This window comes from Nycticebus coucang, chromosome 3, assembly GCF_027406575.1.
Source record: "Nycticebus coucang isolate mNycCou1 chromosome 3, mNycCou1.pri, whole genome shotgun sequence".
Classification (NCBI taxonomy): Eukaryota; Metazoa; Chordata; class Mammalia; order Primates; family Lorisidae; genus Nycticebus; species Nycticebus coucang.
Genome location: NC_069782.1, coordinates 103,012,091 through 103,027,501, shown reverse-complemented (window position 1 = coordinate 103,027,501; position 15,411 = coordinate 103,012,091).

Below are 15,411 nucleotides of genomic sequence, written 5' to 3'. Positions count from 1 at the left end.
AAATAAAGCCTTAGGTAAAATGAAGGTATATTTCAGAAAACAAAGGGAAGACTTGGGTTTTTACCAAAAGTTCCTGCTCGGTTTCCCAATCAGGTCCACTTATGCAGTCTCCCTTACTTCTGAGTGGTCAACATAGCTGAACCCTGATTGGCTGAGGCATGTAAGCTCTGATTGGTGGGTTCAATTGAACTCTGAAAGTCCCCACGTTAAAAAGGTGTGGGCTTCTGGGAAGCTCAGACTACATGTGTGGCCTCTAATCAGCAAATGGTTGCTTGGCTGTACTTTGAATTTAGGCTTAGTCAGTTGGGATTAATCTTGAAGGATTGGCTTTTTAAGGTCTACATTTGTTCACAGAAAGCAAAAGCATAAGATAGTTAATAGTTAGAGATAATTTCTTGTACCTCTGGGATATCTGTTGTTATTTCTCCTCTCCATTGCCTGGACACATGGTGGCAATGTGGTATTAGAAGATGGGGAATGTATGCATTTGGCTGTGAAAAATTAGGGCCAGAAACCACTCTCTCATTTCAGAGGAGGATATTGGGACCTGTCTTCCTGACTTAGTTGCCCTCAATTAGAGCCTGGTTGCTTGGTCAGCATTCAGTCCTCATGGGATTAGGGTACAAAAGTTCTTATCAGATTCCATAGGAGGCATGTCACACCGTGTCCCTTGACAACAATTCCTAGTGCTAAACTCATTCCAGTGGTGATGCCTGAGCTTGCAGGTTTTCCAGAACTGGCCATGTCCTGGGACTTTGTGGACTCCTTTTCTACACAGCCTCCCCACTGGTGGCTCCCAGCTAGCAGCCAAGCTGATGGGAGATTTACCTCACCCAGTATTCAGTCAGTTCTGCCTGCTGCATACTGTTTGAGTCCACCCACTTATTTAAGCATTCCAAGGCCACTTCAGTGAGCAGTTTAGTCCAAAATTAAAAAAAACAAAAACAGACAAACAAACCCCACAGGACTGTCCTTTCTTGTCCCTAGGCCTCTGCAGGGGGGCTGGCTGGTCCCTGCTTGTTCCTAAGCACTCACCTTCTGTGCTGGTTTTCCTCCATTCCAGACTTCTTCTCTAGCTGCTTCACTATGTCCCAAGAGTGATGTTCCTGAGTGGATTCCCCCAGCCAGAAGTGGTTGGAGTTTTCTTTCCCCCGCCTCACCGTGAGGGTCTAGTAAAGAGATGTTTCTAGTTGCCATCTTGCTCCATCCTTCTGTTTGCTTTTCTTTGTTGATTAATTTGAGTTCTCTGTAGATTCTAGTTGTCAAACCTTTGTCAGATTTATAACATGCAAATGTATTTTCCCATTCTGAAGTTCGTCCGTTTCCTTTAATTGTCGTGTCCTTAGCTGTGCAGCTTTTCAGCTTAATAAAGTCCCATTTATTTATTTTGTTGTTGTTGTTGCAACTGCCCATTAGTCTTCTTCATAATATCTTTCCCCAAACCAATATCATCAAGACTTTTTCCTATTCTTTCTTCTAGGATTTTGATCACTTCATGTCTTAGGTTTGAATCTTTTATCCATTGTGAGTCAATTTTTTGTAAGTGGTGAAAGGTACGAGTCCAGTTTCAGACTTTTACCTGTGGTTATCTAGTTCTCTTAGCACCATTCATTGAGTAGGGATTTCCCAGTATGTGCTTTTATTTAGTCTATCAAAGATTAGATACCAATAAGAGGCTGGTTTCATCTGTCGGTTTTCTATTTTGTTCTGTACGTCTTTAGATTGTGATTATTGTGCTTTTGGTTTATTAAGATCATACAATCAGTATTTTTAAAAGGAGAATATGTGGATGATATGCAGGATGAATTAAAAGTGGATGATACTTTCCAGTAACACTCGTGAACTGATATATCAGTCATTATGCTTTTGCTCTCCAAGCAAAGAATCAGAGATTACTGTACTGTTGGTTTGATGTGTGGCCCATCATTCAGTCAACAAAAGCAAAAGTGTATTCTACTTTTACAATTAAATAGCAAGAAACAAAACAAACAAACAACCCAAAACATAGAAACCCTCAATAACCCAATTAGAAAACGGACGAAGAACCCAAACAGAAATTTCTCCAAAGAAGACATACAAATAATGGCCAAACGTATATGAAATGGTCCCACATACCATTAATTATAAGGGAAACTCAAATCAAAACCACACTAACATATCAATTTCTACTGGTTAGAATGGCTATTACCAAAAAAAAACCAAAAAACAAAAGATAACCACTGTTGGTAAGGATAGGGAGAACAGGGAACCTGTACACAGTTTGTGCGAATGTAAATTGGTAGACCATAATGAAAGACAACATGGGAGTTATTCAAACAATTAGAAGTACAACTAATATATGAATAAGTAATCTCCTTTCTGGGCATATATTTGAAAGAATTAAAATCAGGATCTCAAAGACATATCTGTACTCCTATGTTAATTACAGCATCAACCAAGTATGGAAACTGCCCAAATGTCCTTCAAAAAATTAATAAATACATAATTGTATATATTATTACATTTAAATTCCACTAATAATAATGGAATATTACTTAGCTTTCAAAAATAAGAAAATCCTACCATTTGTAACAATATAGATGAACATGGAAAACATTATGTAAATGAGATAAGTCAGACAGAAGAAAAATAATGCCATTTGTATCAGGAATCTAAAATGGTTTAATTCACAGAAGCAGAGATTGAATGGTGGTCACCAGGAGCTAGGAGGAGGGGGGATCTGTGCGGTATTGATCAAAGGATACATAGTTCACTTATATAAGCAAAATAAACCCTAGAGATCTAATATGTAACATAATGCATATAGTTAACAATACTGTACTGTATACTTAAACATTTCAACAAGTGTGTCTTGCGTTAAATGCCCTTATTAGGAAAAAGGGAAGGAAGATCTTTGAAAGGTGCTAGTTAAATTTAGGACATTATATATAGTACCAATTTTATAGTGTACACTTATCTTCCAAAGGACTAAGATATATACATTAAGTATGTACTTTCCTGTATGTCAATCATATTTCAATGAAAATAAAGTCTCACAGCCTTCAAAACTATGTGATAATATGAATAAAATGAAAATCAATAGGCACTTAATATTACGGAAGTAGATAGCCATATAGCTTCTTCATGTGCATATTGTGTAACGGGGGTGTTCCCCCTCAACGACGGGAACTTAGTGATCTATCTCAGTATGTTCTCTGTAAAATTATGGTAGGTAGGTAATTTTTACATACAATTAATATGTATGCATAATCTTAAAAAGTGTATTATTACAGCAAGGAACCTCAAAGAGCAAACAAATTCAATATACTTGTTACTACTCATATTTTTTAAAGCAGATATTCTTTCATACTCTAGTCTTCAGTAAATTAAACTTCATTTGCAATTTACAAATGATCTCCTTACATCTGCTTTGTCTTATAGTCACTAATCTATATTTGAATGCGCTTTTAATGCATTTAAAAACAACTATTTCTCTATGTTGTGATTCTGTGCCTATAAACTCCGATTCAGTAGATTCAGTGGAGGTCTAAAGTGTAAAAACTTTTCCTAGCACATTTTTTTTTTCTCAGTAGGGACATATATTTTTGGCTAGTGCCAAATAATTTGGTAATAGAATTAATTAAAAGCTCATTGCCTCCTAGCATATTTTACAAATGTTTTAATCAAATATTTCTTCTGATCTATTGTAGAAATAGACTGATGTGAACTGAATTATATTTATATTATAGTTCTCTTGCCAAATGTGTAGGGGTATTAATGTGCAAAAAAAAAAAAAAAGTCACCACATAATGCTTAAACACAGAGGCCAAGCGTCCTAAGAGAAAAACCTAATTGCATTTCCTTTTCTCCTTCTCTACAGCCAGCGAGGTTTCTCCCTTCCCTGAGATTCCACATAAAGCATTTTTATTAGAGAGAGTGATATTCCGTCCACATAATGATGCCATCGGTTTGGCCAAATACCAAAATCAATGCCCTCGCTATTTGTCCAGCATCTGTGCTGCTGAAGACAGGCCTTTCTGTTGACTTCATAAATTAAAGAACAAGTGCCACGCAAGGAAGTCTAGAGAAGCTGATTCCCAGGGAAACAATGAAACCGCGGTAGAGTTGGTTTACTTTACTCCTGCTGTAGTGGTGAGAGATGTCTGAAGAAGCATCATTCATTTCCTTAGTGCCAGGTCTATTCTGAGCAGCTGCTCCAAGAACCACTTGTGACCGTCTGCTAATACATAAATGGTGATTAAATCTAAATGTCTCTTATGTTTTGTCTCAGTATATTTTAGAGTATCATTCAGGGGATCAGTACCCACTTCTTTTTTCTTTTAGCTTCTTTCATAAGAACATTCTTGGTGAAAGTTATCATGTTGAATACCGCACAACAGTCCAATTCTATGAACATACTGATTTCCCGTTGTTTGACAGGTCCTGATTTTGTGTTATTTAATTTATTACTTACCATGTCTTAGGTACTATTTCACACGTTGTTTTTGAGTTGAGATAGCAGAAGCTCAGAGAGCTACATCACTTGGTCAAGATCAGCCAGAAGGCAGAGAAGTAGAAGTCGAATGAAGATCTTAAGGGCTTGAGGTTTTCCATTGCAGTGTGCTGACACCCAAAATGCTGGGGATGTCTGTTTGCGTTATGCATTGATGTAAATTGTGTCTAATCTTCAGTGCTTCACTAGAGAACAAGAGAAACACCATAGGCTGCATCACAAAGATAATTGTTTGGGTATGATAAACTAATATTGTGTTCCTACAGCTTCAGAGCCACTATGAGGTTGAAAACAAAATGTTTTCTGATAAAAAATGCTTTTTTTTCTCCTTCATATTTTCTTTACAGTGGAAATTTTAGGAAGAAATATGTTAAATTTTGTGTTCCTTGATGGCAGACACTGAATTTTATTTATTTTAAACAATTAAACAGGAATGCTGGGTGATGGGAACATTGAAGGAGTTCAAAAAGTACTTGTGAGTGAATAAATGAGTAACTCATCCTACTGGGCCTCTCTCATTTAGCAGTCCTCTGCGTTCACTTTGACCATGGAGACAGTCTAACTGCGAGGGTAGAAAGAAGAGCTGTTCTCGCGTTCTCAAGAAAGGTTATTTTCAACCATGTTGATCTCATAGACCGTGAATCAAAGTGAGAGTAAATGCAAGTTCCCTCCACATCGAGAAACACTGTGCTCTGCTGTCTTGGAGCACTCAACAAAATTTTTGCAGATTAAACAAATTTTAAAAGATGGTTATAAGGCAGGAGAGATGTGCCTCAGCACTTTCTTGAGGCAGAGGCAACCTTTATCAACCAGCCCTGGCTGATTTAGAAGTGCTTTGGCTGACCTATCATACTGTTTAGATAATTTTAATACTAAAATCTCTGCCCAGTGGAGAATTACAATGCCATTAACATAACACGGATGGTAGAGTATGAAGAAATATGATGATTACACTGTACATGCTTGATTGGTTTCAATGTTTATATGTGATGATACAATGTAAGAGGTCTGCACAACTCAGTGGGAAGAGTTTTAAGATGGTACCATGGGTAGATGGTGCCAGTTTACTCTCTGAAGAACTCCTGCACCTGCCGGGAGTCAGGGCCCAGAGAACTCCTGTGCAAGGAGCAAGCGAATGCCTGGTGAGTGCCCCATGTAATAACCTGCAATAAACTCATCTCACTCTCCACGCTGAGCTTGTCTATGTTATTCTTTTGTCTCTCGGCTCCATCTCGGTTTTGGGGGTGTCTTTTCCTTTGTACTATCATGGGATTTTCCTGAAATACAGTAGTGTCTTCCTAGAGAGCTTCTTGGGAAGGATTCTGAGTCTACGTCCATGTTTTTGGAGAAAGTCTTCATTGACTGATTAGTTAAGTTCTTCACTGAGTCACTATCAGTTCCAGATACCAATTTTCCTTCTTGTACCTGTGAACAACAGAAGACAACAGCTCTTGGATGAATATTTTAGAAATTACGTAGCTATACGTCTGGTAGTTTTTCAGAATATGAATTTCTAGGATACATTTTCCTATTCTGAACAGGGAAGTTAAGAATGCCAGAAAAATATATTTGGCATCAACTTTCTACCTCGTAGACCAACAGAGGCCAGAACAATCTGTTCGTTGCCTTACTCCTGTTTGTCCTTTGAATATTTTGAATCTGTCTGCTTCTAGACTTTTTTCAATCCCAGGGTGATTCTGGCTGTTGAGTAATAATGTATCATTAGTATGCTATGGTGAGCTCACTTGATGCGTTACTTGAAAGATCCAGGGAAGAGCAGCCCCATAAGCAGATTGGCTTTAATTATTAGAGGGAAAGGTACACTAGTGCCAAGGTGTTGTAAAGGTACACTAGTGCCAAGGTGCCTATTGGCACCAACATTGATTTTTTTTGCAAAATTTTGATTTGCATTCTTAATTTTGGGTCTTTTATTCAGTTCAACGTTTGGCACTGCCCCTGTTATTTGCATATACTCTCCTTGGGGCAAATCTTATATTCATCATCATCCTACATCTGTTTTTTCAACCTTCTCTTCTCCCTTGGTATTTTCATTCTATTGCACAATAAATCTAATCTGAGTTCTGTCCATCCTTGTAAACCACCTGCTCTTCACATGTGAGATCCTCCCTCTGCGCTACAGCACAAAAGTGTAAAATGTAGCAAAGAAAAACATTTGTCTCTAACACTGTACAAAGTACTGATGTTATTGTCATTTGTTACTATTTTAGTTTCAAAATGTTTATGAAAGAAAGTTTTTTTTCCCTCATCTACAGACTTCCTCTGAGCAGAAAATGAAAATAAATTAGTTGTATAAGAGAAAGTACAGAAAAATTACAGTTGCCAAGATCTGAAATGGCCAAATCTTCCTATACTGAATGATTATAGTAGTTAAATAAAAATATTAATATTACAGAACTTCAAAAATATCTTCATTAATTACTATCATATTTCATTCTTCCATCCCTGAATTTATTTTCAAGCAGGCTTATTATGGCCTAGTCTTGACATATATTTGCAAACACATTAAGGTCAGGTAAAAGAGAGCTGGAAAAAGCAGAGAAAAGAAAAGGAAAAAATGTTCTTTTTTTGCCTTTTTTTGAAATATATATGTGTGTGTGTGTGTGTATATATATATACACACAGCAAAAATATCCAAGAGCAAAATATATGTATTTTGAGACAGAATCTCGCTACGTCGCCCTTGGTAGAGTGCCGTGGCATCACAGCCCACAGAAACCTCAAATTCTTGGGCTTAAGCAATTCTCTTGCCTCAGCCTCCCGAGTAACTGCAACTACAGGCGCTCACCACAATGCCTGGCTATTATTTTTGTTGCAGTTGTCATTGTTGTTTGGCAGGTCCGGGCTGGATTTGAACCCTCCATCTCTGGTGTATGTTGCTGATGCCCTAACTGCTGAGCTACAGGTGCCGAGCCCTTTTTTGACATAATATAATTGAAATTTTTGTGGACATAGAGGGTCTAACACTGGGGCAAATTAAAAGAATGACCATCTCTGGTAAGTGTGGAGGCAGAGTTAATGAGTAAGGCATGCTTATTGAGTCCTCTGTAGGAAAGAATACCATGTATTTTCTATACCAAGAGACCAAATCAGGAGGAGGGAACTGAAGAGAATCAATAAAGACCATGTTTTAAACTTCAATTTGACTTAGTAATTAGAACTGATTACTAAGAATGAAAAGAGATCACTTTAAACTGAAAAGTTGCTGAATTACCTTTAATGGAAAAATGCTTTTGCAATATGATTTTGGAACGGCTGCCTAGACCCCTTTTTCACCAAAATCTGAATTTATTGTATAGTGTGATGCTGAGGACAGCTTGTAATATGGAAGACAGACTCTCCTTGTTACTGTCACACAGAGCCACCAGACATGACTAAATGACTTGAAGGTGATTTTAACACCTTTCCTCTTCTTGAGCCAAGATGATATTAATCAGACTGCTGAGAAACCAGGATACTGTATAAATTGAGGATAAGAAAAGGAGTGTTTTCTTTTTAAAATGTGGAGGTGTTATTTTGTTCTTCATGGAAATGTTAATGAGCTGTTTCATATTTTATGTGATAAACTCAGAATCTCTTTGTGGTATTTAAAATGACATCTTCATGGAAAATTTAGAAATGCTTAATTATATAGGATGCTGAATATAGTGCATGTTACACCAGTAGAACATTGTTTATTGCAGGCGATACAAAATATATGTCAGTTGAAAGAATTTCCAAACTAGAAAAATAAGCCTCAAATCTCATTCTGGTAGGTGAGTTTGTTTTTTAGTATTTTCCCCTATGTTATTTTTAGCTACTTCTAATGAGTTTCAGTACTGGCAGTTGGTCAAGAAGTTGAAAACCCTTCCTTAAAATAATGATTTTAATCAAAGATACTAAAAGAATTTATATATATTTACATATACATAAAATATACAGGACAGTAGGAAGTAGGTGTGAACGGGAAGAGAGAGAAGATTACAGAGGGGTAAAAAGAATACATTTATCTTCATATATTTATTTATTTTCAGGGCTTATTCCTGAGAAAAATTAGCAGAGGGAGAAGGAAGGGCCCTAGTGATTAACAAGGGTGCCTCTCACTGAGCCCCAGGGATCACTGGTTTCCACATATACAACTTCCTTAAAAAGGTGAGTTAGAAAAAAAATAGCCAAGAGAAAAACACCACCTAGTCAGGAGAAGAGAAAAGTTGCTGTGTTTCCTGAGGAGAATTTAAGAACTGATCTTCTCACCCTATCTTTGCGTATGGCAAAGAAAAAGTAATAGATTAATATTACTAACTGTCACATAGCCCCAGCTCAGACCCTTCCCGCAGAGTGGAGAACCATCTCTCCACTGGCATCATAATCGCAGTGCAAATGGGAAACCAACCTAAGTGCTCCCCTCATTCATTTATCATTCATTTTCTTTGTTTCTTTTTCTCTTGTAATTCAGAAAGTATGTGCTCTGTTCCTGGGTTTGCAGTGTTGAACACCTTTCCCTTCTGAGACTCGCAGTCTTTGTAATGACTTTCTGTCTCTGGTACCCTTCATCGGTCTCTTCCTCTGTGCTTCCAGTTCATCCAAAGTCAGTCGTGTGCTGCATGAAATGCTCTTCTTCCTTCTAGCAGCCTTTCCGTGACCAGGTGTTACTTGTTCTTCTTTCCTCTTTTACTTCCCCACCTGAGGTGCACTTTAATTTATAGTCATATATTGCTGTAGGAGTAACCACGGCGATTGCTTTCTCAGATCCGGATGCACCATTAACTGCATTGCAAGTTTATTGAAGCTCAGAGTCCTGTCTGCAATTCCCACCTCTTGTGCCATCAGCATCTAGATCAAACTGAATTTGCAGCAGGGAAGAGGGACTGTAGAAGGACTTCAAAGCAGCAGAGCCCTTCATTCTTCCTGAAAGTTCCTCTCCATGAATTGGTCAGTTTTCATCTGATCTTGCTATTGGCTTCATCATACATTACGTTAACTTTTTTTTTTTTTTTAGCATGTGGTTATTTCCCCAATCCTAAACCAAACTGTATCAATCTTAGGTTCTGTATAACCATCTTCTAGGAACAGTAGTCAGCACCTGCTGTTTCTACTTGCTCAACTCCTATCACTCTGACTTTCTAATGTAATTTTGGGTCTACTACACACTCTATGGACACTTACACACCCCGCAGACTCCCCTGCCATCTACACACTAATCTATCTACACACCCCATGGAAGCTACTTTCACCAAGGTCACTTTCCAGTTGCTAAATCCATAAAAGACTTTCCCGGCTTGGTTTTCTTATGGCAATTAATTCTGTTAACAATTCCTTTCTTGAGAATGCTCCTTTGTTAATCTATTGAAGTGCTTTGTTTCCTATTTTTTAACTCTCATGTTTCTGGCTACTGTTTTGAACTTCATGCTTTGAATGTCCATCTTCTTTTTCTATTCTGGTCTGATGACAGTTCTATTGTTGGAACATTGCCTATACTGTAGTATCTCTTGGGATTTCAAATAACAGCCTTTGCTGCTAAAACACAAGTATCAATGTCAAAATCTCCAATATGCTTATTCTACAAATCCAAAAACTATGTAGTCAAATGTTTCTGCATTGCTGTTTGCATATATCACAAGCAGCTAAGTATGCATGTCTGTAACATAATTTTCTTTACCATTCCTGCTTGAAACTAAATCTGTTACCTGAGATCTTCTTGTTCCCATCCTTGTAGCCTTTCTGAGGAAATGTATCTGTCAATTTTATCATTGTTCTTTTGGATCATTGGATTCATAACTTTTCTTTTAATATAGAAATATATTTGTTTCCCCAATCTTAAAAAGTAATCAAACCTTATCAACCTTACAATTTCTACTACAAAGTCATTAGTGATAGTAGCCATTTTCCCAAGACAGAAAATGGAGAGTCAGTCTTTCCGGCTTCACTCTCTCTTTTACAACCTGCATCCAACTGATTGATGCGTTCTCCAGATTCATCTTCTTAGTAGCTTCTAGAATTTATCTTTTCTTTCCTTCCTCTGGTGCATTATCTCAATCTCTCTTTACTAAGGATTACCTAATTACTCAAGCAACCTGTTAGGGCAGTAGTTGTCAATCTTGTCCATAACCGTAATTAATTGTGGAGCTTTTAAAAACCCCAATGCCCCGTCTACATCCCACACCGTCACAGTAAAATCTACGGAGATGAAATTCAGGTACCCCAGTGTGCAATTAAGATGAAAAACTGCTGTTCTTAGCAGCCTTTCTACATGCAGTTTCTTATGATTGTTGTGATGTTGCTAGAATGTTCTTTCTATAAAGCTGAGCATGTTATTTACTTTCTCAAGACTATTTAATAGCTCCCCACTTCCTTCAAGTAGAAATTAAATTCCTTAAGGTACCCTTAGTGTTCCTTATATCTCCTTAATTATTTTTAATAGATATTACTTGCATGTGATAATTCAAAAAGTGAATTCTATCTTGGTGGGGAGCCAGGACCTTCCATACCTTCCATTCCATCCATTTCTCAATTCACGTATTCTCACCCCACCTCCACAGGCAACCACTGCTCCTTGTATCCTTCGCAATACATTTTACCTTATTTTCTTTTCCTTTTTTGAATAAGAATGGTGGAACAACGCTGTAGCTATGGTTTCCTACTGACAGATTGGAGCAGCTTCTCAAACAACAAAGCGTTAGCTCATTGTCTTCCCTCTTTACCACCCATGACATTCAAAGCTAACGCAGAAGAAAACTGCTTGTAATCAGGCTCCTGTGATGTCACTTTCACTTAGCAATACGTCTGAGAAGCACATCCATTGTAACATCCAGACAGCTGTATTCTGCTGTATATTACAGTGCAGTGGTCTACTACATTCTTGTGAAATAATTCTTTCATGGAAAATTTGATGTAGGTTGTTCTAATCTTTAGCTATTGCAACTATGGATGCAACCAACGGCCTTATCCATGTTGTTTTGTGCATGTGCCCCCTAAATAGTTATCTTATATTTTGATAGGAATTGCAAATTACTTTCCATGAAGGCTGTGCCAATTTGTGTTTCCACCAACGATACTTGTTCCCCACACCTTTTCCAACATGGTTTTTTGGAAATATTATGTTATCCAAAAAGCATAAATCAATTTCAGTATCTTCCACTGTATGTTTGTCTCAATATGAGTGTGAATGAATTACTTTTTAAAATGTAGGAGAGGCTTGTGCACCTCTTTCTTTGTGAATGGTCTATTCATTATTTTCCCCGAGCTCTTTTCTATTTTACAGTTTCCTCAAATATTAACTAAAAACTTCTGAAAGGAAGGGTTGATAACTAATTGTAAAGTACGCTGTGCTATCCCAAAGTCTATGTTTTAGAACTTAATCCCCCAAGCAACAGTGTTGGGGGTGGGGCCTTATAAGACGTGATTAAGTCATGAAGGCTTTGCCGACGTGACTGGATTCACATTACTATGGAAGGAGCAGGCCAGTCACTGCGAGAGAGAGCTTGTTAGACAAGCTCTTGTTCTCCAGCTCTTTTCTGCTCCCTCTGCCTTCTGCTATGGGATGAGGCAGGTGAAAGCTCTTTCTCAACGTGGGAACCTCTCTCCTGGACTTCCCAGCCTCTCAAACTGTAAGAAACACATTTCTTTTCTTTATAAATTACCCTGTCTGTGATACTCTGTGATAGTAACACAAAACATACTCAGGCAATAGAAGTGGAAAGAAAAATCTAAGTATATATTCACAAAGTTGACAAGGACAGATGTATAGAAGGGAGAAAACCCTACAAGTGCCTGATTACAAGTGGTTTTCTTCTGCCAGAGCCTGGAATATTATGGATGGCAGAGAGAAGACACCGAGAAAATGTTTTTTTGCTTGAAGAGCTGCTCTGACCTGAGAGTAGTTGCTGGGAAATAAATACCTCTGGGAAGAATACACAGCCAAAATTTTATCTGAACACTAAAGACACCACAGTTATTTTTTTGAGCCAGACTTTCTCTGCATGACTATATACCAACCGAAACCAAACTGAAAAATTTAAAGAAGAGAGATTTTAAAAATAAAATTGTCATTTCCATGTTCACATACGTAGCATAAAGTCTAGTCCTAGGGGAATAATAGCAAAGTGGTTGAATTTATTTTCTCAGAAATCTGTACTAAAATGGAGTTATTATATCTGTGCTCCACAGAACTAACGCTGTAAATAGTTATGAAAATAAAATATATGATTTTCAAAGAAAAAATGTTAAGGTGTCGATAAGTTTATATACAGAAATACTTGCTTAGAGATTGTGTAAAGCATAATTAGATCTAATTAATATTTTATCAAATTTCAGTTGTCGCCCTATGTAACAAACAGTCTTCTCCATGTGCTAAACCTATATAGGTGAAGGAAGTACGAGGATGAAATTCTCAATATTGATCATAAATAACGTTTTATTTGCCAGAGTGCCTGAAAATGAGAATAAGAGATCTTTCAATTTAGGGGTGGGGTGAGAGGCTAAAAAGTCAGAGCTTGATGCTTCAGCCATCTCGACTGAGAGCAAGATTTTTAAGTCCTTAGATGAGGCTCTTAAATATTTTTTCCTTAAGCTTAGCTTGTTTCCCGTTCAATTTAACACTTTCTTAAATGACCACTTTATGCTTTCAATAAAAAGAAGCACACACCATTAATACCATTACACTATTGAAATGATTATAAATTTTTTTCATAAAGTTTTAGTTTCCAGGTTAGAAATTCCACACCGATTACCAGGGACTTCTTCAGCCTTATGATTTGGTCTTGTTTCCTTTACTGTCTTTATCTTCAGTCACTCTACTCCTTGTCTGTTATGATTCCAGGCATGGAACTACTTTCTCTTCTTCAAACACCCTAGTCTTGGCCCAGAATCTTCCCACTAGCTACTCCCTCATCTGGGAAGGCTATTTCCTGCATTTGGCATTAAGAGCTGCCCCTATCTTATGAATCAAAACTGGCTTGAATGTTGCCATCTTCCAGAGACTTTCTCTAACCACCTACACTCACGTGGTCACATACTCATTGGCTATTTCTTTCTTTACTCTATTCTTTGCATAGCATTCACCATCATTTTATATTCAAAGGCCCAAGACCACGTTCAAAGGCCCAAGAACTAGGAACCCCAATCTCTGGGTCAGGAGAAGATGGATGTCCCAGCTCAAACAGGAAAAGAAAATTTTTCCTTCTTCTAATTTTTTTTTTTTTAATTCAGGCCCTCAAAGGATTGGCTGGTGTTTGTACACATTGGCAAAGGAGATATTCTTTACTCTGATTACTGATCTAAATGCTAATTCTTTCTATGTATTGTGGAAACAATCTCAAGTTGACACATAAAATTAATATCAAACCGATGATCTGGGCTTTGCTTAGGACTGAAGGGTTTCCTGGAATGTGGGCCTTTCTGTGCTGGCAAACCAGGGGCCAGGCCATGCATAAGTCATACCATACTAAGGAACCAACTACCATCTTCAATTTTGTGGTCCATAAATACTAAGTACAAAGATACAGTAATGTGAACCTAGGGGATGGGGGCTAAACTATTTGTTTGGAAAAATATATTTCCAGAGAGTTTGGAAACTTGGCTAAATGAAAAAGGCTGGAAGGAAAAGAGTCCAGTTTCACATGGAAAAGAGAATCACATATTAAAGTGTGTCCATGGAGAAGATTCATGTAATGAGGGCATTAAAACTAGCTTTCAGGAATAGACATATGCATGTGGGGAGGGGGCGCGTGCACGTGTGTATACGTGTGTGTGTGTGTGTGTGTGTGTGTGTTCTCATATTGTTCTCTATTTCCTGGGAGCAGAAAGTAAAGCTGGACATTAAAACCAGACAGGAAGGTTTCAGCTCCTGGCAGTTTCTAACAACACTTTTCAATAACAAGGTGGCATACTGTCTACTTCCGCATTTGTACCGCGATGCCTGTGCCAAACACCCTACTAGGTCGTGAGAGTACAAAAACAAGAGGAACGCATTCTCCCCAGACCACATCTCTTGAAACCATCTGTCTCATCATTCCTGTTTCCACCATCTCAGCATAAAGCACAATCATCTTCCACTCCCCGCCTGGCCTACCCGTCTACCTGGAGTCCACAGTGCAGTGTGCCAAGGCAGCCTTCCTAGCCGGTGGAGCGATGTCTTTAAAGTGCTAATCTGATCTGTTCACTCTCCTGCTCAATCCTTTAAACTGATGGTACTTATTGCTCTTAAAGTAAAGCTAAACTAAACAGAGTCTAGACATGACCTAAGTATTCCAGCTTTTTGTACCTCACAGCCTCCTCTCTGTTGCTCCCATCCATCTGCTCGCGACTGTCAGGGTCTTGTTCAGTTCCTCCTGTGGCTCCACCCACTTTCCTTCCTCGGGATCTTTGCACAGGCTGTTTCCCCCGCCAGGAAGGCTCTGGCCACTCCTTCACTCCCTTGCCTGAAATACTCAGAAATCAACCTGGTGTCCCCTGACGAGTGCTGTTCTTTAATGCTGGGGAGACACTGAGAAAGTGCCCTCCTCGTGCCTTCTCAGTTAGGCTGAGCTTTTCTCTTAACAGCGCTTATTTCAATGGTACTTTAATAACCATTCGTGTCATTATTCAGCTACAGTCCATGGCATGACTCTATGCTCATCCTAAAGGCATCAATCCTGTCCGTCTTTTCTGGGTGACTTTTTAGCTGTAGATACCCATGAGGCAGTGACTATGCTATAAATCTTTCCAACTGCTACACTAGATCATCTGAGAGCTGCTCTCCTAGAAAAAGTGCCTGCTGAGATATAAGTGGTCATGAGAGGTCATGTACAAATCTGTAAATGAAATATCGGTATCCCTGATGCTGACAGCAGGCCTCACTGTCTGTGGTGAGCATTAAACCAACACAACTGGCCAATTATCAAACTCACTTATAAATCTTAAAAAGAGAAATTACTCATGTTTAA